The following is a 24,273-nucleotide window of genomic DNA, read 5'->3' as shown; positions in this document are numbered from 1 at the left end:
AATTGTAGTCTCCTGTGGACCGCCAGGGACAAGTGTAAGTGTAGATTCATAGAACACAAGAAAACCATAGAAGGGGTGGAAGAGACACAGGATCAAGGTGAGGAAAGAAGAGGTTTTGGCCTTAGTCAGGGACCTATCCACAAGTGACCCATATATTACAGCAGCTTCAAAACAAAAAGGAATTGGCTGTAAATGTGGAAATATAGACGGAAGTACGTGCGGATTGTGGGTGCGCACGCACATACACTGTATATCACTGGTTCTTAGCGCCGTCTAATACTGCTAGACATCCCATTCCTACAAGTTCCAGGTATTCAAGCCTGTCCCCAGGAATGTTCTGCTGAAATTCATTTCAGCTGATCCATAGCATCAGACATTTCTTCCTACTCTCTAGATACGGTCACTTTCTGTTGGGTCACACTGTATATTCTGGGCTTTGCTTCCACTTCTGCTGGTATCTCCAGTAATCTTGCCTGGCACTTCTACCTTTCTTCCCTCTTTCTGGATATTACCACATCCACAGTTTAGCCTCCTCAGGCTATGCCACTGCCATTCCCCTTGGGAGGCCTTGAAACAAGCAAGGTATTTTTCCACTGCATCTAAAGTGTTGTTTTCAAGATGGCAAGACAAGACTTTTCCAGAACCTCTGTGTGATAAAATTGTACCATATTCTATGTCAGAGTAACAGAAATGCCTCTATGTTTGTCTTCTCACCCAAAGAACAAAATACTGCAATTCACAAAATAATGTTTGATTTAGTGGACTTTAACTTAGATGATTTACATATGTCATAAAAATAAATCAAGGAAGAGACATATAAGTTAATCAAGCTCGAATCGAGTGTTGAATTTTTTTAATGCTAATAAGAATCACTAAGTAATATAATATTATTATATCCCATATTTATTTCTAACATCATAAAACATGAAAATAAGGTTTATAGTCAAGTCACAAGCTTTTAATCAATTCAGGCTACATTTCAGAGTGCCACTGTGAGCTGCTTGCACCAGCTGTTTTGCAGCTGCAATGAACTTGACATACTCTGGAATCACCGTGGAATGCTTCAAATCCTTTGGAAATACAGAGTAAAACCTAAGGAATAAAAATTGTAGTCTGCCATGCTGGACAAAATAAGGGAAGACATATTTTAGAGAATATGTGAGTATAATTATTTTAGAAAATTCCAAATATGAGTAGTCATACTATTTAGAAGGTATAATTTCATACATATGCATATATATCATACATGCTAATGATATCATTTTCAATGATTTATTACAAAATTTTTCAAATAGAGAAGAACTGAAATAATTTTACAGTGAATACCTGTGTATTTACCACTTACTTAACATGTTACTATATTTGCTTTATCACATCTTTCTATCAGTCCATCAATTTATCTTATTTTCAGGGCGCCTGGGTAGCTCAGTTGGTTAAGCGACTGCCTTCGGCTCAGGTCATGATCCTGGAGTCCCTGGATCGAGTCCCGCATCGGGCTCCCTGCTCGGTAGGGAGTCTGCTTCTCCCTCTGACCCTCCCCCCTCTCGTACTCCCTCTCTCTGTCTCATTCTCTCTCTCAAATGGATAAATAAAATCTTTAAAAAAAAATAAAATAATTAAAAAAAATTTTATCTTATTTTCTGTGAAGTTTTGATACTTTCTTAAATTTACATAATAGAGAAGTACATGATTTAGAAGAGTCAAATGTAATGTTCCAGAATATAACTGTTAGTTCCCAATCTGAATTATATGGATATTTAACATTAGAAGAGACCTTTAAAATCCCTTTACTGTAAGCACCTTATTTTTTAGCTATAGAACTTAATGCATACTGATTTGAAAGAGCTTGAGTAAGAGCACCTCAAATTACCTAATTAGTAACTAAACCCAGCTAGGATCTTTATTCTGTATTTTACATAAATATGTACTTGAATAGTAAAAGAAAGTTGTATAGTGTTAGTAAGATGAGGAGAATCATTGAAGCATGTTCTTTGTTAGAAAATTGAAGTGATTTTAAGTTAATAGACCAATGCACAGTTGAATTAAAGGTGAGATTTCAGGAGGAAGTAGAGCTAAATGAGTTAAGAGCTGAACATCTATGAAAATCCTCCCACTGTGTAATCAAAACGACGACGACGACGACAAACCCTCCTAAAACAGCTCTAATTCTAGCATCAATCTTGTATGCGTGCCCAGTTTCCAAATTGATGGAATGTCATGAGGATGAAGAATTAAAGCCTGAGTATTGGAAGCATGGAATTTGAATGGGAGACAGAAGATCTGCTGCTTCAATCCAGTTTGACAAACTCACAGACTGTCACAACAGGCACAGTTTAGAGAGCAAGGAGGAATATGAGCTGTAGTTTACACACCCTCTTGAATCCATTGCTGGAAGAGTACTTAAACTTAACTTTCATATTGCCCACAATCAATCTGCATTGTGTTCAGTCACATACTTACACCTGAGTTGCAACTCTGTTTAGAGAATAAATGTGACACAATATAATCTCTTGTTGCTTTTACATTTCCATGTTTTAACACAATTTTTTAAAAGAGTTTATTTATTGAGAGAGAGAGAGCACGCATGTGCAAGCAAGCAGAGGGAGGGGCAAAAGGCAGAGGGAGAGAGAGAATCTCAATTCCATGACCCTGAGATCATGAGGTGAGCTGAAATCAAGAGTCGGATACTTAACCGAGCCACCCAGCCGCCCTTGACAAATTTTTAAAAGGAAATTTGAGATCAATGGGTGAACATATGTTAGAAAATTGTTAAAATTTAGAAAATGTAAAACTCTTTACATTTTAATTCATACTTCACTGTTAGTAAGGCAGCAAATGCAGGTTTTCTTTTTTTTTCCCCCTTCTTCTTCTGCTATCCTTAAAATTAACAAGTCAGGAAACGACAGATGTTGGCAGGGATGCGGAGAAAGGGGAACCCTCCTACACTGTTGGTGGGAATGCAAGCTGGTGCAGCCACTCTGGAAAACAGTATGGAGGTTTCTCAAAAAGTTGAAAATATGATCCAGCAATTGCACTACTGGGTATTTACCCCAAAGATACAAATGTAGGGATCCGAAGGGGTACGTGCACCCTGATGTTTATAGCAGCAATATCCACAATAGCCAAACTATGGAAAGAGCCAAGATGTCCATCAACAGATGAATGGATAAAGAAGCAGTGGTATATATATACAATGGAATATTATGCAGCCATCAAAAGGAATGAGATCTTGCCATTTGCAACGACATGGATGGATCTGGAGGGTATTTTGCTGAGCGAAATAAGTCAAACAGAGAAAGACATGTATCATATGACCTCACTGATATGAGGAATTCTTAATCGCAGGAAACAAACTGAGGGTTGCTGGAGTGGGGGGTGGGGTGGGAGGGATGGGGTGACTGGGTGACAGACACTGGGGAAGGTATATGCTCTGGTAAGCGCTGTGAATTGTGCAAGACTGTTGAATCTCAGATCTGCACCTCTGAAACAAATAATGCAATATATGTTAAGAAAAAAAAAAAGAAGATAGCAGGAGGGGAAGAATGAAGGGGGGGAAATCCGAGGGGGTGACGAACCATGAGAGACAATGGACTCTGAAAAACAAACTGAGGGTTCTAGAGGGGAGAGGGGTGGGAGGATGGGTTAGCCTGGAGATGGGTATTAAGGAGGGCATGTTCTGCATGGAGCACTGGGTGTTATGCACAAACAATGAATCATGGAACACTACATCTAAAACTAATGATATATGGTGATTAACATAACAATAAAAAAATTTTTAAAAAAAGAAATAAACATTGTATAGAAACTCACAGGGCATACAGTAATTTTAGAAATTGAGGAAATTTGAGTGACAATGTGTGAAATATCAAATTAAAAATCAATCAATAAAAAAAAACAAACAAACAAAAAAAACTTTTCTTCTCCAGGCTATTTCTTCAGGCTCCAGCTAAGTGACTAATATATTTTCCCTGACCATAGTTTTAGTGATTTAAAATGCTTAAGAACTTACTGGGAAACACAAAATTTAGCTTCTTGAGCCCTACCCTAAAAGATTCCAGTTTTCTATATTTTTAACAAAATTTCCAGGTAATTTTTACGTGATGAACAACTTAAAACTACCAGTTTGAAGAATTCTACATTAGAAGTCAAGAGGTCTGACTTCTAGTTCTGGTCCTATAATGATTATTGATTTATTGAGTGGTCCTTTAGCCCTACTAGAATTTATTCCCTCTGTATGTAGAAGATGGCAAACCCACCTATGAAGATAAAACAAAATTTATTTTTACCTTATGGAGCTCTTCTTTGGTATTATAAATAATATAGTAATAAAGATCTTGTGGGACAATGGGCAAAATCTAAATAAAGTCATGTATTTAGAAACCTAATATGATAGCTAATACTTAGTAGTGCTCAATAAATGAGTTATTATCACATTTACAAGAATTTTTTTCAAGTTTTTATTTAAACTCCAGTTAGTTAACATTCAGTGTAATATTAGTTTCAGACATAGAATTTAGTAAGAATTTATTAAGAAACAGGCATTAAACTCATCTGCTATTCAAGGCTGGCCCTATAAAGTGCTGAATTGACTAAAATATGTATGAATAACAGGGTCATCCTCCCTCTAAATGTTCCATTGGTCATAGTTTTACCAGATGACTCACTCAGTTTAGGGTACCATAAATGAGGGGCATGTGGTCTACATAGGGAAAGAAAAAGGTAAAAAAGAAAATGTTTGGGTCAATAGGCACAAGAAAAAGAGCACAGGAAATGAATATAGTTAACTTTAAAAAGATAAGGTGAAGAGTATGTCAATTTCTTTCACTCTCAATTTACTCGTCTTCGAAGTTGGACTAATGAATCCTATTCTCAGGTTCATGAATCAAAAACAATTTCTGCCACATACTAGTTGTATAAATTTTGTCCAACAAATTTACCTCTCTGAACCTTAATTTCCTAATCTGTAGAATATAAATAATGTTGGGAAATACCTCATGGACTATGAGAATTCTTGGTGCATGATACACACTTAGCACTCAGTGAATGTTAGCTAGTGTCAAGGACTCATCTATCAGTTCCCTAAGGGCTGCAAAGTACCACCAACTGAGTGTCTTAAAACAACAGTAATTTAATGTCTCATAGTCCCGGAGACTAAAAGTCTGAAATCAAGATGTCAACAGGGCTATTCTCCCTCTGACACCTGTAAGGGAATCCTTCCTTGCCTTTTCCTAGCTTCTAGTGGTTTGCCAGCCATCTTTGTCATTCCTTGGCTTGCAGCTACGCAACTCCAGTTTCTGCCTTTTCCATCACATGGATTTCTCTCTGTGAGTCTCTGTCTTCACATGGCCATCTTCTTTTAAGAGGACACCAATCAGGCTGGATTAAATGCCCATTCTACTTCAGTATTCCTTACTTCAACTGATTGTATCTGAAACAACCCTAGTTGCAAATAGAGTTATTTACTTGGGTACATAGGAAGTTAGGACTTCAGTATTTTTTTTGAGGGGGACATAATTCAATCCATAACAATACATCACTGTCTACTTTCCCAGGGTCACAGCGAGCATAATGCGAGATGACAAAGATGAGAGCACTCCATCTATAAAAATGTAAGTGTTATATGTAGTTTTTTTTTCCCATAAAAGCCTTCAGGTAGATGAAGAGGAATTTTTGGAATGAGAAGGAATACCAAATATAAACATATTTAAACCTAACCCAAAAGAATTTAAATGACACTAGAAAAACATGTCAGCAATAATGTTTCTGAAATGACAAGATGTACTCTTAGTTGTCATCTACTTTGGACATATACTGTATAATGCTGAAGTTGAGTTTGAGAGATCATGTTGGTCTAGAAAGATTAATGAGACTGTAATCTTTTAAATTGTAAAGTTTATACCTTATTCTACTACCTATATATAACAAATAATAAATATTTCACAGGTATACTATTGACCCTCAAACCACATGGGTTTGAATTGTGCAGGTCTACTTCTATGTGATTTTGTTCTATCAGTACAGTACTGTAAGTGTTATTTTCTCTTTCTTATGATTTTCCTAATAAGTTTCTTTTTTCTAGCTCACTTTATTGTAAGAATACTGTATGTAATATATATATAAAATTTGCATTGACTCTTTATGTTATCAGTAAGGCTTCCAGTCAACAGTAGGCTATTAGTAGTTAAGTTGGAGAGTCAAAAGTTCTACAGGACTTTTTACTGTATGGCGGGTGGGAGGGGGCAGCATCCCTAACCCCCTCATTGTTCAAGGATTAATAGTATACCAATTGTTTTTCTTGTTAGTGACATAAATAAAATTTCCTTTCTACCACAAAGAGTAACTATTAGCACCCCATCTTTTTCTCTTCTGTAAGAATATGAAAATGGATATAAAAACATTGGGCACAAGTCCATGGTTAGTAAATTAAAAGGCTGGAATTCAAACCCATCATTTTGAATGGAAATCTTGTCTGTTTTTCTTTGGTTGCTCATCTGTTTTTATTTTTGTTGTTGTTGTTTTGTTCTATTCATAATACTGGTAGTACTAGATGTGAAGTTCATAGTAGCAGACAACAGAGGATGTAACCAAGACCTCATTGTAATTGTCCTTTGATCAGAACTCCCCACAAGAATGTAAGACTATGCACTTGTATTTTCCTCTCTGAAAGTGTTTCCTGGCTTTTTTGTTGTTGTTGTTGTTCTTAGTACATTTTCTAAATTAATATCCAATTACCTTACAAGAAATAGAAATGATTCTGTGATAACAATTTGTTCCATTGAAATGATTTTATACACACACACACACAAACAAAACACACACAGGCACTAACCATTTCATTTTTGTGCAGCGACCAATTATGTATGACTTTGGATTTACCTGAATCCAAATACAAACTCGATGAGATATGAGCTGAAATCAGTAAGTGTCAGGTGCAGGCAGAAGAAACAGCACGTCAACTAAATTCTGCTTATTCTACTGCTTCCCTAGAGAACACTCAGCCAGATTTATGCCATAATTTTACGGTAGTGGGTTGGCTTACAAAAGATCTTTTCTATACCAAAACACAAGAATTATGTTCACCTTGGGAAAACATAAAGAACTATCTCCAGAAGCTATTTCCAGCTGTCCTTCCCTAACCAAATCTCCATGATTAGACCAAAGATACATGTTTTATGCTAAGATCTAGCAAAAGTCCAAACTTTCAAAGTAACATCTGCAGAGAAGTTGCAAGCCAACATAAAAACATGTTCATTGTTATTGAAATTTTAGAGCTTGCATTCTTTTGAATTTTTCTGCTTCAGTGAGTATTCTTTATTCATAACCTCTCCAAGGCATTTTCTTTGGAGTACAAAAGGATGGCTCATATTCTATTTCCTTAGTCTCATAAATTGTTACTTGCCAAAGTCTAACTTTCTAAAATGATGTTTTATTTCCTATTACACCTACTCACCTAAACTTCCAGCTCCACAAAGGAGCAGGTGGAAAATTTATAGGTCGCACCTTTTCTACATTTCTAAAGAATTGATTAATAAAACACTGATCAGATTTCTTAAGGCCCGTGTGATACATTTGACTATAGTTATATGATTCAGGTAATTACACTTGGCTAAAATGCCAGAGATTAAAGAATGTGACCCAGGGAGTCTTGGTTTAGGAGAAACTTAGAACTAGTTGATTGTCCTGTCTTCAGATGGGTTTCACCAAAGTTATTCCATTTGACTCACCTTAAGTCCTGCAACAAGGGTGGACTTTGTACTTACTGTGTACAAGGGAGTTATGGGGACCGCAAAGGAAATAGAAGTCAAGGTCAATTGAGGAAACTTAAAATCTCTATAATGGATACTTTTTTTCAACAATCAAGACATGGGAAACATCTTGAAACTAATAAGCAAAAAAACAATTCATACCCTTATGAATATCAAACCCCAATGATGAAATGCCAAGTGCACGTACAGAAAATAAATATAAAAGGAGGACGGATGTTCTTTAGTTCTAAAAAAAACTTCAGTGGTTTAATTCCATATTTTATGTTCAGAAACAATTAGTAAAACATGTTCTGTATAATTCATTAGTTATCTTTACTCAAAAATGCTTCCTTAGCTAAATATTTAATTAGAAACTTCTTTGGGGAAAAAAATTTCAGTGCTAAGTAATTAGGAAAAAAACAAAACAAAACAACCCAAAAAACAAAAACATTTTATCCAGTCATTGAAAAACAAAAAGGATTTTTTTTCTCCATTTCATACATGTATAATTTACATGAGTGGGGGGGAGGGGAACATAGGCAGGGTTAAATTAACTCTTCTTGAATCTGTGATATTTATAGTTTTAAGATTTTCTGCTGGGTTTTCACTTTTCACAAGAGGACAAGTCTGAGATAGAAATCATCTATTTTTTCTAACCACATCTTAGCACGCCAATAATTTAGTCTCCTGATTTCTCATATAAAGGAATGGCTAAGAGATTGATTTGAGAGGTAGCAGGGAGGCAAATTGGTCTCTGGCTGCATTTCTCAATAAAAGTCGTATATTTCCTTTTAAAAAATATCTACAAACTTTCAACATCTGTTTAGTTTTGCCATCTTCAATGTTCTGCTTTATTCGTTCTCACTCAAATTCAAAGTCAATCTCTTCTATTGTGCTTGGCTTTTGTCAGATAAGAATGACAAGTAAGGAAGGGATTATCTCTAGACTTCAAATCTCCTTTTGCCATAAACACACACGGACACACACATGTATGCACACACACGCATACACATATACACACCACATTTTAGAAATTTAATTTCTCACCTATACCACTCCTAAAACTTCTTTAAGGAAAAGAGCTGATAAATTCGCTCTCAATAAGATATGACTGAAAAATCCAAATTCCTTACTGTTCAATCATTAGATTTGAACTACACTTCTTTAGAACAGGGACCTTTTCTGTTTTATTCACTGCCATATCTTCAGCGTCTAGGGCAATGACTAGCACTGAATACATGCTCAATAAATGTTTGTTGAATGAATGCATGCATTCAAGATAAAGTCGGTAGGCAAATTGAGCAGCTGTAGGCATCAGGGGAAATTTCTTTTTGTTGTCCCTGAAATACTTCTTTCAAGGCTGCTTGTAATTTTATATAGGGCCACACATGTAGTGCGCGTCCTTCCCTGTCAGCTGCTGACCCATCTTCTCCATCCTCATATTAAAAAGTGTAAGTCTTCACTTCTACCCTGAATCTAAACACAGAGCTGATAAACCTCTCTGGGATTATTACAAATGCAGTATATTAGGTGATTTTTGGCAAAGAATGAATTGCTAATCCTCTGAGCTCCCCAATCCCACCAAGCCTCACAACCGCTGAGGATTAGGCTAGGCCTAAAGCAGCACAGGAGAAATTTATGTGGGCGTGCATGGGATTGATAAAGGAAAAGTGGTTCTGTGTTTCTCCTAGGAGCACCTACAGAGATAGAGTCTTCCAAGTATTTAAATAGCTGTACGTAAAGGGACAACACTGAGGCAGAGAATGTAGGATATAACAGATTTAAATGTTTATTTTTGTGCCACTGACTCTTGACTCCTGAGTTGGAGGAGCCAAAGAGAAGAAAATATTAAGAAACCTCACAGCGTTGATCCTCCCATGCTGTATGAAGAACTTTGTCTATTGCTGTGTAAATAGCAGTAAATAGTCACAGGACTGGCAGGTACTCAGAAAATAGTCCTTTATTTCCATACTGACTGTTGGGATGAGATCCACCCTCCTGCGCCACTGTGAAGCCTCCAAGAAACAAAGATACTAACATTCAAGTTCAGTATTTCCTGGCTTAGATTGCAGCCATGTAAGCCAAATTTTCCATAACGAATTCTAGTCTTGAGTGTCTATTCATCATATATGTGTGTGTATGCATTTATATGTATGGTATATGTGTATATATATATATAAAGTCTCCTGCCCAACCTAGGTTTTAGTCAGTCACTGACATTCCCTCCCTGTCCTCTGCATTGTCTGAGAATTGACAGGAGGAGCTCTTAAATGAAACCATTTCACACACACAATGCAAAGCCTTGAAGTCCCTGTGCGTCTGTGTCTGCTTTTGTCAAGGGGAACAGAGCATGTTTGTAAACATGTGGCATGGGAAGAAGATCCAGGCAATGACAGCAAGCCTGTGGCCCACCAATTTCCTGTTTGTCTCTGACATTACGTTATCCCTGGCAACTAATGGGGGAAATAATCTCCGAGAGAACAGCACTTCTTTTCCTTATTATAATTTGAGAGTTTGGCAAGTAAAATAAATTAAAACCTCCTAACCCCCTTCTCAATTGCCAAAAGCTTTTATGTCCCTGTTCTCCTCTTCATTAACTTTCCTCCTTCCTTCTCTCTCGAAACGGGAGAAAAAACAATAGAAATAGACACCAAGATAGAGACAGAGAGATGGATGAACAGAAAAAGGGGTGGGGAGAGGGAGTTCTGTTTCAGTATTTTGTTCTGCTAAAAACTATAATGCACTGAGTTTATGCAGGAGAAACTTTTGATAAAGATGACACAACACCTGCAGAGCTACAGTGAATAAACTTCATTTTAATATCATAAAAAGTGACACAGCTGGGTAGATCAATGTATCTTGGATGACTTTTTTTATCATACAGACAAAAACAAGTCACATAAATCCATTCATTCATTCAGTTGGCACTTGCTGCATAGAAAGCATTATTGGACGTGTACATTCTTACTTTATCCCTTTTTAAGTAGAGTTGAACCCACTGGGAAATGGAGCACTGAAAACGTGAGATAACTTGCCCTTGGTCACATTATGGTGGATTCAGGGCCTGTTCTGTTTGATCCCAAAGCTGTCATGATCCTGACACTATGCATTCTCTCCATATTGAGATGCCTAGTATCCAAAGTAGTGCAGAGATAAAATGATAGGGATTTTGAGAGGAGTGCACCAAAATAAGGAAATTATCACTAAGAAACTGAGCAATTAAGTACTTAACTATCTTGTTCCCTGTTCTTTTAATGAGCAATAGGCAAAAAAAAAAGAAAAAAGAAAAAAAGAGGAAGAAAGAAAGAAAGAAAGAAAGAAAGAAAAAGAAAGAAAAGTTAGAGACTGCTGACTAATAATGATCTTTCAGAATCTAGCACATAGATTAGTGCAGAATGGAGAGTATTTAGTAAAAATAATTATCAGACCCACTTTTAGGTTTATATTCATGTCACGAAATAAGGAGGAAAATCTTATTTTGGAGTAGTGATTTTCAGGCCACAGTGTCACAAACTTTGCATTTTGCAACTCATGGAAGTCATTTCTTAGTAAATGACTACTAAAAAAATTTCATTTCCATATCAATTTTAGTATATGCCATCTCACTGTCAGAAGTCCTCAGACAATATTACCTTAGATAATCAGAATTTTGATAACTATTTGTACTTTTTTTTTTCACCATCTCAGGAATACCTTCATATTCTGAAAAGTGCTCAGATTTCTCATTATACTAGACAAACACTTAAACATTCTATTAACTAGTTGGCCATTTGTTCCACAACCTCAGCTGTAGGTAATGCCTTTTAAATCTTTTACATTGTTAAAAATTTGATTTGGGGGAACCTATCCTTATATTAGAATCCACTAAACTTTGAAAAAAATTATGTTCTGTTTTATTTTGTCTTAATATTAACATTGCCATTCATACTTTATATTGCTCTAGTATATATATTACTAAAATCGACTCACAGGGGCACCTGAGTAGCTCTGTTGGTTAAGCATCTGCCTTCAGCTCAGGTCATGATCCTGGGATCCTGGGATGGAGGATCATGGGTCCTGGGATCAAGCCCAGCATAGGGCTCCCTGCTTAGCTCACTCTCTCTCCCTGCATGCTCGCTCTCTCTCTGCCTCTCTGTCTCTCCCTCAAGTAAAAATAAATCTTAAAAAAAATCAACACTCATCATTAATTACTTATTACATGGAGAAAGAATGCCTATCAGGATATATCTTAATTTCTACTCATATCGGTACTCTAAATTTTACATAATCTTTAGTTTCTTTAATTTGTTTCTTTAATTCTTTAATTTAATTTAATTCTTTAGTTTGTTAAATTTAGCAGAGACAAATTTACTATGATTTAGCTCCCTTACTTATACAGGCTCCTTACCAGAAGAAGCCCTAGCAATGTTTACGAAGTCATAATAATTTTTGTGAAATTTACAATGGTAAGATATTGTAACTGAAATTGATTAAGACTGCTGTCTCTTTCCATCCTGACTCCCCCCATCCCCTGGCCATGTCAGGCCATATTGGAGAGGCCACAAACATTTGTGGAATCTGGCTAAAGAGTAGTTAATTGTCTTAGGGATACTTTAGGTTTAGTGGGATACGTTTATGTGGTTCACAGTCACTTTCCTACACAGGTAGAGTAATTGTTAACTGACTGGTTGCAGAGATGGCTTTTCCAGGAATCTTAATCCTGACTCAAAGGGCAGAGTCAGAGGTCCTTTGATTGTCATCAATTCAAAGACCACGGTGACTACATTGCATAACAAAACTTAAAATACCCTGGAATCGTAAGGTTCTCTCTGAAAGACACTTGGTCGAGATTTTCCCTATACAGTAGCCCCACCTTATTTGCAGGGAACATATTCCAAGACCTTCAGTGGATGCCTGAAACTGGGTAATACTGAACCCCATACCTACAATGGGCTCTTGAGTAACAAGGGTTTAAACTGTGCAGGTCCACTTATACATGGATTTTTTATAGTATAGTACTGTAAATGTATCTTCTCTGCCTTATAATTTTCTTAACATTTTCTTTTCTCTAGCTCACTTTATTGTAAGAATATGATATATGACACATATACAAAATATGTGTTATCAACTGTTTATGTTATCAATAAGGTTTCTGCTCAACAATAGGCTATTAGTAGTTAAGTTTTTGGGGAGTCAGAAGTTACACGCAGATTTTCAACTGTGTGGAGGTTTGGCACTCCAAATCCCTGTATTGTTCAAGGGTCAACTGTACTATGTTTTTTCCTATACATATCTACCTGTCATAAAGTTTAGTTTATAAATTAGGCACAGTAAGTGATTAACAACAATAACTAATAATAAAATAGAACAATTATAATAATATACTTCAATAAAAGTTTTGTGAATGTGGTCTCTCTCTCTCTCAAAATATCTTAATGTACTATACCCACCCTTCTTCCTCTTGTGATGGATGATGTGAGCCGATAAAATGCCAACATGATGAGATGAAGTGAGGTGAATGATGTAGGCATTCTGACGTAGCATCAGGCTACTATTGACCTTCTGATGACATGTCGGAAGGAGGATAATCAACTTCTAGACCACAGCTGTCCATGGGTAACTGAAACCACAGAAAGCAAAACCACAGATAAAGTGGGGGCTACTATATTTGACAGTTGTATAACATTAGTAATGATGATGTGTAGAGCTAAGAGAGACTTTAAACTATCAGGGGGAAGAAGTCATGCTCAACAATGCTAAAACAAAGACTAAATTCTCTTCCTATTCTCTCTATAGAAAATAGTACAAAATTATTATAATATAAAAGAATACACAGAAAAAATTAGGCACAGACAATAAATAAAACTATTATGCATTTTCTGGCATTTTGATGCTTACTGTATTTATAACCTTGGAAAAATTTGAAATTTATTGCAATTCTTTTCTTGTTTTATATATATTTCTCATGATTTTTAAAGGGACCTCCAATTGTATAAGCTTCCATATCGACAAAACCTGGATTCAACCCTGTAGGATAGGAAACCAAAGTAATTCACCTTATTTTTCTAAGAAGATTACATGTTTATTTCAAGTTAAGTCCAGTTACCAAAAATAAAAGTTTGTTAAATTTTTCTCTCTTCACTTTCATTAGATTCTACCAAGGTGAAGGACATTTAGATAGTCGCTCTTCACATGGCAATTCTGTTACCTTGCTTCATGGGCTGACAAGCTAAATAGAAGCAAATGGTTTAGAAATTTGCAAGGATTCGGCTTTGCCATCTATTAAATGACAGTATGACTTAGATTGCTTATTCCCTTTCCTCTGGTCTCTTTTGTTGTACATTTTGCTAGGTGAGAAAACAAAAAAGACAAAAAGAGACATATCACAAATAATATGCAACAATTATATAGTACATATCTTAACTTATGACAGACTTCCAACTTCTCTGTGGTTTAATTTCAGAAATCATGTGGTACTACTGATACATGCCTCACAGGGAAATTCAGAGGATTGGTAATATAATACCAATAAAAGGTCCTGGAAGGAAAGTGGCCCCTACAAGTGAGGTGGTATTATTATACATGATGTGTCCTGAGCAAATGGGATTATTCCAGAATGGCTGCAGTTCCTTAGTTTCATGAATAATCCTTTAAAAGCAAAGAGATAAACCCTTGAGGTTAAGTTACAGCTTGATGAAATACTTGAAATGACCGAAGTTGGAATTCAGACATTGTTGTACTTCAGAGATATGGAACAGCTACAACTACCATTTCTTACCCTTGTCTAGAATAATGTCTTATTATTCTGTCCTCTCTCTATAAATTGGAGCTTATTAGGCTGAGCAACTTTTTGAATAAGTTCTACAGGCATAACACGGTGGCTACCACCAGATAAAAGGGGTGCTGAATATGTTTTCATGCACCACTGGACATAGGCTTAAATTTTTTAGTTATTTCTATTTCTTTCCTGCCTACCCACTACCTTTGTTAAAATAACAAAACACAGAAGTTAACATTTTAAACATCTACTCATTTACTTATAAAATGGCAATACTGAGAACAAATATCAAAGGAGTAAAAAAATTTAATACACTTTAAATCTCACCAACCACTGCAAATTCAAATCCTGTTCTAACTCATTCAGGGCATTTTCCTAAATTCAAAGTCATTCAAAGACACACTATGGACTCCCAGTACTTCGGTGCGTTGGAACAACCTTGAGAGAAATAGCTCTCACAGAAAATGGACTCTGAACTTCCCTTGGGAGGTTTTGAAGTGCCACTCGCAGAGACAAGGCATTACGTTGCCACCTTAGGACTTCTGATTAGTTCTTAGCGCACCTGGCCTGGGGTTCCAGATTTTTACATGTTTCTGCTCCATGCAGCCCGAGGTAGAAAAGAAATATTCACCTCAGTATATAAGTCTTTTCGGGAGGCAACACTGCCCAGATTTACCCAAACGTCTCAGGGGCTTTTTTTCTGGCACGGTGTTTGTTTCTTATTTCTTCAAATGTCTCTACTTTTCTAAGAGATTCTGTCCTTTACAATGACTAACTGGCATAAAAGCGAATATACCCTAAACTGCCGTCTTTTACAAGCTCTTCAAGTTTTTTTCTTTTTATAACAATTTCTTCCCAGAAGCTTCTAGCACTAACTTACTTCTTAAAGGGACCTTAGATTTTTAGCATAACCTTCATTTTAAAAAATGACTTGAATAGCGTACTCAAGTTTTCAAGAGTTTATCGAAGTTTCCTCTCTTAACTAAAGAGCCCTTAGTCTAAACAAAAACTCAAATACCGAGATTTTCTTGATAAGCAGAAAAATTATATTGCTGGAAAGTGTTTAAATTCTACTGATAATGCGACTCATTCCCAGCAAAATAAAATGAATATTCCTACGGATATTCTGTTATGAAACTAGGTTTCCTTTTGTCTTTCTTGGTAAGCATGCATTGTTCTGGCAGTTCTTGGTAAGAGAAAGGCAGCTACATGTATAGATATAATTTTCTTTGATGCAAATTTCTCTTCTGTTACTTTCCTTACCTCCCATTTGCAATTATGTGCTGCTTTATGAAGCACCTGTGACACTGTTAACTTTATTTCTCCAAATAAATAGGGTCATTTATTCTAGTTCTGCTCCAATAGCTTGAAAAGTTCTCATTAAACACCCAGGTATCTTCCTAATTAAACCAAATGCTCAACTCTTAAAGCCCCATTGGAAAATTCCTCTGATGTTCGACTCAGTCGGCAAATCAGCAGTGAAGGCTTCTGTTTAAGCTTCCTTAAACTACAAAGGCATTTCTTCCACTGTGAGCCAGGTACTTAGCTGGTGTCAATTTTCCAAAGAATTCCAGAAGTAACCCTTAGTTTCTTGTGTTGGAAAAAAATATCTATTTATATGAAGAATCAAAAGCTATAAATAAAATCTAGTCTTAGGAAATTATCCCTGGAAGCTTACTGCACAATATTTTGTTGTACAAAAACTCAGTTTCAAAGGAAATCCATCCTTAATTGGGGAAAAAAAAAAAAATCTTCGTGTGGATAGTGAAAATGGTCTAGCCTGAAGTTCTTAAAGGGGCAACATCTCAACTCCTATTTTTTTATTGATTCAAATAGCCATGACCTGAGAGCCAGGCAATTGCTTTTGAATTACCTCTCCACTTAAGGTAGTCACAAGTAATGCCAGATGTGTTTATTTTCAGGATGTTAACAAAATTTCCAGACTCAAAATACGTGAAAAGAGGCATGGGATGTGTCTGCTTTGGAGTTGTCCCTGCAGGCGAGCCCACTTTTTATTACTTCTGTTCTAGCAGTCAGAGCCATGCTTCACATAGAGGAGGCTAATGTTCGTGTACCCTCCCAACCGCCTCCTCCTGTCTCATTGTCCTGAGTTGTCCCTCATGCTGATCCAGCCTTTATACCCCTACAAAGTTATCATCTGAACATGTGAACTTGGGTGGAAGATCTTCAAATGTTCTCCATTTCTCATAGGAAAAAGTTCAAAGTCCTTAGCATGATGTCTAAATCCTAATCTGCTTTGGCTCTTTCTTGATGGTTCTCTCTCCTAATGTGCTGCCCTTCTCTTGGTACCCTAGCACCCCACCCAGTCTAAACACCCCGATCTCTCCAAACTCTGCGCCTTGACTCAAACTGCTTTTATTGCCTGAAAGGTATCCCTTCAGGTATCCGTTCTTATAGCACTTTCCCCAAAGACACCTTCTCAAATATTCCTACATGCAAACAAACAAACAAAAAAACTTTCCTTCTTCCACATCATACAGCATTTATAAATGTTGTGTGCATTTATAAAATCTATTCCATGATGCCTTATGTGGTTCTTTAAATATGTTTCTGTCTTTTCCACTGCATCATAATCTAGGACACAGAGAGCTCTGTATCTTACCCATTGCTATAGGCTCTTTTATGACTTCTTCCCATTACTTCCCCATCCAAGGCCTAGCAAAGAGGTTTGCATATACAATTTTTAAAATATTTGCTGTTTAGTTGAATTATCATTGCATAGCTGCTTGTGGTGGTCGTTTTCTATATATAAATTAAAAACTAGTTTAGAGTACTAAAGTGTAGAAGTTTTCCCCCAAATATAAGAGACCTGATTGCTGGGAATGCATTGTGTTGATGTATTTAAATACCATTTCTCTTCAATTTCTGTTTATTTCCAAATAACAATTAAAGTAATTGTAACAAAAATGTGTACACACACAGTACCAAAATACAAATACATAAAAGGAGTTTCTTCATCAGTTCGGGCTGCTATAACAAAGTATTAGAGACTGAGTGGCTTATAGACAACAGACATTACTCCTCACATATCTAGAGACTGGAAATCTCAGATGAGGGTGCCAGCATAGTCCAGTTCTGGTGAGAACCCTCTTAAGGCTCGCAGACTGCTGACTTCTCCTTGTATTGCCACATGGCAGAGAGCAGAGGGGAGAAGCAAGTTTTCTCATGACTCTTGTGAAGGGCACTAACCCCACATATGAGGCCTTCATCATGACCTCATCTAATCCTAATTACCTCCCAAAGGTCCCACCTCCTAATACCATCACATTAAGGCATAGGCTTTCAACGTAAGAGTTTTGGAGGGACACAAACACTCCATCCATAACAGAGGAAAAAGTGAAAATTATGTCTTTTGTCCCCACTTTTGCCCCCCATTTTTGTCCCCTATTCCTCCTTCCTAGAGGCAACCTTACCAGTTTCTTGTGTATCCTTGCATATATTTTTCCCCCGCCCCGTCTCTCTAAATTGACGATGGTGTTTTGTTTCAAAATTAGAATGTTTGCTTAATTTGGAAGAAATGCCAGTTTCCCTTCATGTGACTACCAGTAAATTCCTAAAATCCCAGTAAATTCCTAAAATCCTTCAAATATTACCTGCAAAACAGTTCTCAGAGTGATGCTCTACATCTTTGTCTTCACTGTCTCTGCTCACACACGTACAGTTAGACGATATTTGCCCTCTTGCAGAGTCTCTGTGGTAGAAAAATAATAAAATCAATAAAATAAAATTATCTTTTGAGTACCTACAATTTAGCCAATATAACAGCATATCAGGCAATCTCTTTTGTTATATTAATCCTCACAACAAAGATATTGATTTTTGCCTCTCATCCATGGGCATAGATGCTGATTGAGGTTTAAGACTGTAGGGCTGGCCAGTAACTGGAATGCAATTCAGCACAGGTTTATCAGACTTCAATTTCAAGTGGAATCTCAAATCATGGAATTATAGGACTCCATTATTTGGCTCTATCACTTTATAATTATTTTCTTTCTTCCTTCCTTCCTCTATCAGGCTCAAGTTATGTTATTTATATATGCTTCGGGTTGCTACAGGATTATTATAAAAATAAATTTTATATAATCCAAGGAGTATTTCCAAGTAGTTTTGGAAGAAAAAAACCTAAAAGTCATCCTTAATATCCCACTCCTTCATTTCCAAGTCTCTAGAGATAAATTAAAAAGTCTCCTGGAGAATCATAGACCTGAACCTCTGAAACAAATAATACATTATATGTTTAAAAAAAAAAGGAAGAAGATAGCAGGAGGGGAAGAATGAAGGGGGGGAAATCGGAGGGGGAGACGAACCATGAGAGACTATGGACTCTGAAAAACAAACTGAGGGTTCTAGAGGGGAGGAGGGTGGGAGGATGGGTTAGCCTGGTGATGGGTATTAAAGAGGGCACGTACTGCATGGAGCACTGGGTGTTATACGCAAACAATCATGGAACACTACATCAGAAACTAATGATGTAATTAATGTATGGTGATTAACATAACATAATAAAAAAAAAAGTCTCCTGGAAATTTGTATGTAGTAAATTTTTCCTAAGAATTTCAGGGTTGTAGGCTTGTCACAGTAGTAATATACAAGCTGATTCCTTATGAATACCCCCAAAATTGATAAAGTTAATAAGCATGCTCAGAAAATAAAAACTGGTACAGTGCAGTTGAGCTTTTTATTTGCCTCAGTAATTGTCCCAGAGTCCTTTTGAGCTTGTCTTCATCCCTTCCAATTTTTCTGTTATTCTCTTGAGATATACTTCAAATTTTGTTTTTCTGATTTGAAACTTAACAGCCATAATTGAGGCACAAATCTAATATTGATGTCTTCTTTTGTCTTTCTTTTTAAATATGGAGCTATAATTAAATAATTAAATGCTGGTTTAACAAATTCCTCAAGAAACTAAAAGCAAGATAGTATACAAGAAAACATGCGGAGTTCAGTCTCAGAATGAGACATGGCTTAAGCTTTTCTTCTTTTCTTTATTTAATCTGCTCATTTGTTCATTGGGTAGACTAAATCTACTTAGAATATGACAACAGAATAAGTCATTATTGTGTATTATTATTACTGCTATTATTTTGAACCTTGGTCTCTTGGCATTCAGCCAGCTGAGGAATCTCCAAGGTCTTTTCAAAGATAATATTCACTCTATTTTTTCCTTGAGAACTTGTGACTTTAGACTCTGTGCAACCTAGGACTGCTGGAAAGAAGAGGGTTTTGTGAAAGGAGCACATGGAGCTCCCTACAGGGTAATCTTTTCAGCTGTACTGCTTCCCTGAGTTCTCAAATTTTGGTAGTGACTGAGTCCTCCATTACTGCCTGGTCTTTAATTAAAATAAGACCTTCGACATCAGGGGAAATGAAGAACTGAGAATTCTGCCATGGAAAGCATTTCACATTTCCTTTGGACATTTGGGAGTTGAAGTGGATTGTGGCACCTTGCTTCTGGTGATTTGATGACACCATCCATTTTAAACAATATCCTTCTCCTACCTTCATAGCACCGCGGTACAGTTTAGGCCATCATTGTCTTATCTGAAAGACAGTAATGACTACCAGGATTAGCTCTGCTTTGTTACAGCACTTATATAAAAGGTTTTAAATATTTAAATGCAGATACAATGGAGGACTTCCTATAATCCCCACATCTGCTTAATAATCAACTAAGAAATGCTGATGGAAAAATATAAAGAACTTATTATAATAGTTTATTCTTGTAAATAGTTTGCACAAGAGCAGTTACTTTAGAGAGGAAGCAAGACATTAAAAGACTAAAAAGATATTTGACCTTCATGGTTCTTCAAGCTGACAAACAGGTCATCCAGATATATGATTCTTCAGAAAGAACTAGAACATCCATGGGAGAAATCACTTCCTTGAGAATAAGGTTGATTTGCAACCCATTAAATTCTAACACTGCAAATTTGCTACAGGTATGGGATCATTCTTCACATATTTTATACTACCTTTTGTCCGTAGGCTGAATATTCTGCCAAGCATTTATTCAGTATCATTAAATTGATAAACAGTCTTCAAGATATTTCCCACAATCATTCTGTAAACTCTGCTGAAATAGGCTTTCCCAGAATGTATAGCTAAGAAAGGGGTTGGGAGGCCAGTCAAATTTAAGATTTAATCAAAAGAAAGTTACATACATTTAAGGCTATAAATTCTGTTTGCCAAAGACAATTTATTTTTACCTATTCCTTTGGATTTCTTAGTTGTTTTTGTTGAAAAAATGGATATATTAAAGCTGTACAACCATAATAAACTCAAGTCAGGTGGGGATGTAGTGGAAGTGTGCTTTAAATTTAATAATTGACTGCTCTTCATGGAGTTACCATGACAAACTACAGAGGTTACAAAGCTGTGTTGTTGTTGTTGTTGTTGTTTTTTCTGTTGTGCTTCACTGTGTTTTCTTCAGTGCAGTTTGATTTTTATCAGTAGGGTGTTGATATCATTTCCTTTCTAAGTGACCATTGTTTAACACTGGTGGAGAAGGACAGGAAAGGGGCAATATATTTATTTATATAAAAGGCTCTAGTCAGGAAAATGTTTTCTTGGGTACTTTATTTCCTCATTGTCAAAAGTGAGGTTCTTATAAAAGGATAATGACAGTCTTTTACATCTAACACAAAAGCATGGTAGTTTGTTTTTGTTCATGAAGCTTTTACTTACCTCTACATCACTTTTGATAGATAATCTTTCTTTTGGATATTACTTTTTATCCTCTCATAAATTCCAGAAAGATATTTTGACATGAGGATCCCCTGAAATTAAAAAAAAAAAAGAAAAGAAAACCAAAAATCAAAGACATTAATGTTTAGTGAAGATTGAGTTGTCTTTTATAATTCAACAGTCTCTTCTTAGTGCAAATCCAGCTAAAATGGAAAGGATTAAACTCTGAGTTGATCAAAAGATTGGAGGAGGCTTGGGGTTTCAGTTCAACTTAGAGGCTGAATTAGAAAGCAGTGAGAATGGAATAGTAATGAGAAAGTATATGATTCCCTGAAGTATGCTTTAATCCCTTTTTCTTCTTGCCATGGTTTCTTTTTCAGAAATGGGGTTCAGAAAAATACGGGCAGAATATGATTTTTTGGATCAAACTAAAAATATTCTTCTCTATATCTTTATTAATAGCATAGTATGAGACATTTCTGTGGGCATTAGTAAACCTAAAGCTATTTTTTTCACTTAATAATAACATTAAATATTTATCGATACCTACTATGTTTTAGTCACTTAACTGAATAGATTGCATCAGTCATTTAATCTTCACAAAAACACTGAGAAGTTGATTTGATTATCAACCCATATCACAGGGTAAGGAACACCGAGGCTTGCCTAAGATCATGCAGCTGGTAAATCTCAGAGCTGGGATTTAAACCCAGGCAGCCTGACCAGGCTTGTAAGCCACTCTTAAAACTGTTATACCGATTGCCTAATGTAAGATGCTATTCATCAAGCATATTGTTCTCAATGGACATTGTTTTAAATATATTTAAGAGAAAATGATAGAAAATATATACACTCTTATTCTTACTATCACCTCTACCTTTAAGAAAATAACATATTTATCACCAGGATTCCAGGGCTAAGCCTTGGAGACATAGAGATGAATCATATGGAGATTTGTCTCTCTTCCATCTCAAAGTCTGATGATGGAGGAAACCACTCTATATATTTATTTGATTGTATGGTTTTAAAAATAATAACTATGGAGGGGCACCTGGGTGGGTCAGTCAGTTACTGCCTTGGGTTCAGGTCATGATTCCGGGGTCCCTCCCTGCTTGATGGGGGGCCTGCTTCTCCCTCTCCCTCTGCCCACCCCACCCCACCCACTCACACTTGTACTCTCTCTCTCTCAAATATAAATGAATGAAATCTTTAAAAATAATAATAGTAACTGTGGGTTCATTTAGGATAATAAATCGGAGTAAGTTCAAGAATAATTATTAACTTTACATGTGGCCAACATGAAATCTTATTTTTTTATTCAATAAAGATGTATATCTCTATATGATTGCATAACAATAGATTATTCTTATTGTTCCATAAAGAAAATGTGCCATTTCATCAAGCAAACTATGATATCTGACTGGTAGGTGCATAATAGTTTTAATCCCTATAGCATCCTAATGAACTTTTCCTTTATTTAGCTCATAGTCTCCATGATACCACAGGTACTGACAAAGTAACTTTATTATGTGAAAAGCAATGGAATGGAAAAAGCAAACAAACAAATAAACATGGGCTTGGGGTCAGAAGGTAGTCTTTCTATACTACTTATGACCTTATAAGCATTGACACTTTCGGCTGTGTTCTCATCTGCCAAAATATGGGTACATGTCTCCTATCTCACGGAGTAGGTAGTTTAAAGGATTAAATGAGATGTAAGTAAAGCATCTTACAGAATAAATAGCTAAAATGGTGTCCATCATAACATGGGCCCTCAGTGACCATGAGTCTCTTTTGTTACATCTCAAATCTTTCAGTTTTCATGGCAACATGAGACTGACTTAGTACAGTTTCTATGAAGAATACTGTTGTTACTGTCATAGTGGAAATGTATTTGATGAGGATAATAATACAAGGTCAGAGTAAAGCAGACTAGGCTCAAGTCTTTCTCTTGTTTGTGTTCTCTCCACATTCCTAGAGGAGAAGCTGTCTTCTCCCCACCGGCAGTCAGGTCTTCCTCCTGGAATTTCGTAATGAACGAATGGCTATTCAGCTGGCCATTCCTAGCTTCCAGGGCACATGGGCAAGGATTCCACTTGGGTGTTTCCTGCGCAGATGTGCTGCTTATAAGGAGAACATTTCAAAAGATTAAAATTAGAGAACACACACACCAGAGAAGCTCTGACCTAAGTTCCTCAGCAATCATTCTTTCTCCTTACCTGTGACAACTGAAATTTTCTTTAGAGATTTTAAAGTCCTACTTCTAATGAGCATACAACCCCAGGAAGAGAAAATATGGCTTGCTGAGAATTTGGTATGTGACTCAGGTGTCCTAACTTCCAAACCATTGTTCTTCCTAAGCAATAGAATGTCATCAGGGTCTGTATCACTGCATACAGCTCAGCAGACCTGTAGCCTCATATCTGTACTGATTTATAGTAAGAAAATGTCAGTCCCACAAGTCTGAACAATCATATAGATCTTTACTGTGGGTTTTTCTTTGGGAGAAATTTAAAGGATGTATAGGGCACTTAATTCAGCCTGACTTCTTAAAATCCATCTGGAGACATTTCTTCCATCTGGAAAGTTTAATTTCTTAGGTGCTAAGATTGCACCCAACCTCTGTGTACAACTGCCATGCACACTGTCTTCCATGCCTTTCCATCTACTCCTTGCGCACAACTGTCCTATCCTCTCTAATGGGAAATGTCATCCTTCTCTGACCCTGCTGCTCATACAGCAAGATTAGGGGAATGATGTCCTCCATCATCTTGTATGTTGGTTTGTATTTATGATTATGACATATTTCAACTTCCTTTTACAAGCTTCTAAATATTAAAATGAAAAATAAAACTTGTCAAATAACTATTTTCTCAAGCAATTGTCAAGAAAATGTAGGCTGGGGCACCTGGGTGGCTCAGTTGGTTAAGCAACTGCCTTCGGCTCAGGTCATGATCCAGGAGTCCCTGGATCGAGTCCCGCATCGGGCTCCCTGCTCGGCGGGGAGCCTGCTTCTCCCTCTGACCCTCCCCCCTCTCATGTGCTTGCTCTCTCTCATTCTCTCTC

The 24,273-nt window shown here is 36.5% G+C and overlaps 1 long non-coding RNA gene across 1 annotated transcript in view; it reads left to right on the top strand.

The window, feature by feature from the left end:
* The window catches only part of LOC118022345, a 276,406-nt gene that overhangs the window by 237,893 nt on the left and 14,240 nt on the right, over positions 1–24,273 (top strand). Inside the window, exon 2 of the long non-coding RNA XR_004682482.1 lies at positions 5,553–5,609. This is a non-coding gene — a long non-coding RNA (uncharacterized LOC118022345). The remainder of the gene's footprint in view (positions 1–5,552; positions 5,610–24,273) is intronic.

Source organism: Mirounga leonina, unplaced genomic scaffold (assembly GCF_011800145.1).
Source record: "Mirounga leonina isolate KUSES-001 unplaced genomic scaffold, KU_Mleo_1.0 Mir_176, whole genome shotgun sequence".
Lineage (NCBI taxonomy): Eukaryota > Metazoa > Chordata > Mammalia > Carnivora > Phocidae > Mirounga > Mirounga leonina.
This window is presented reverse-complemented; position numbering and strand designations above follow the sequence as displayed.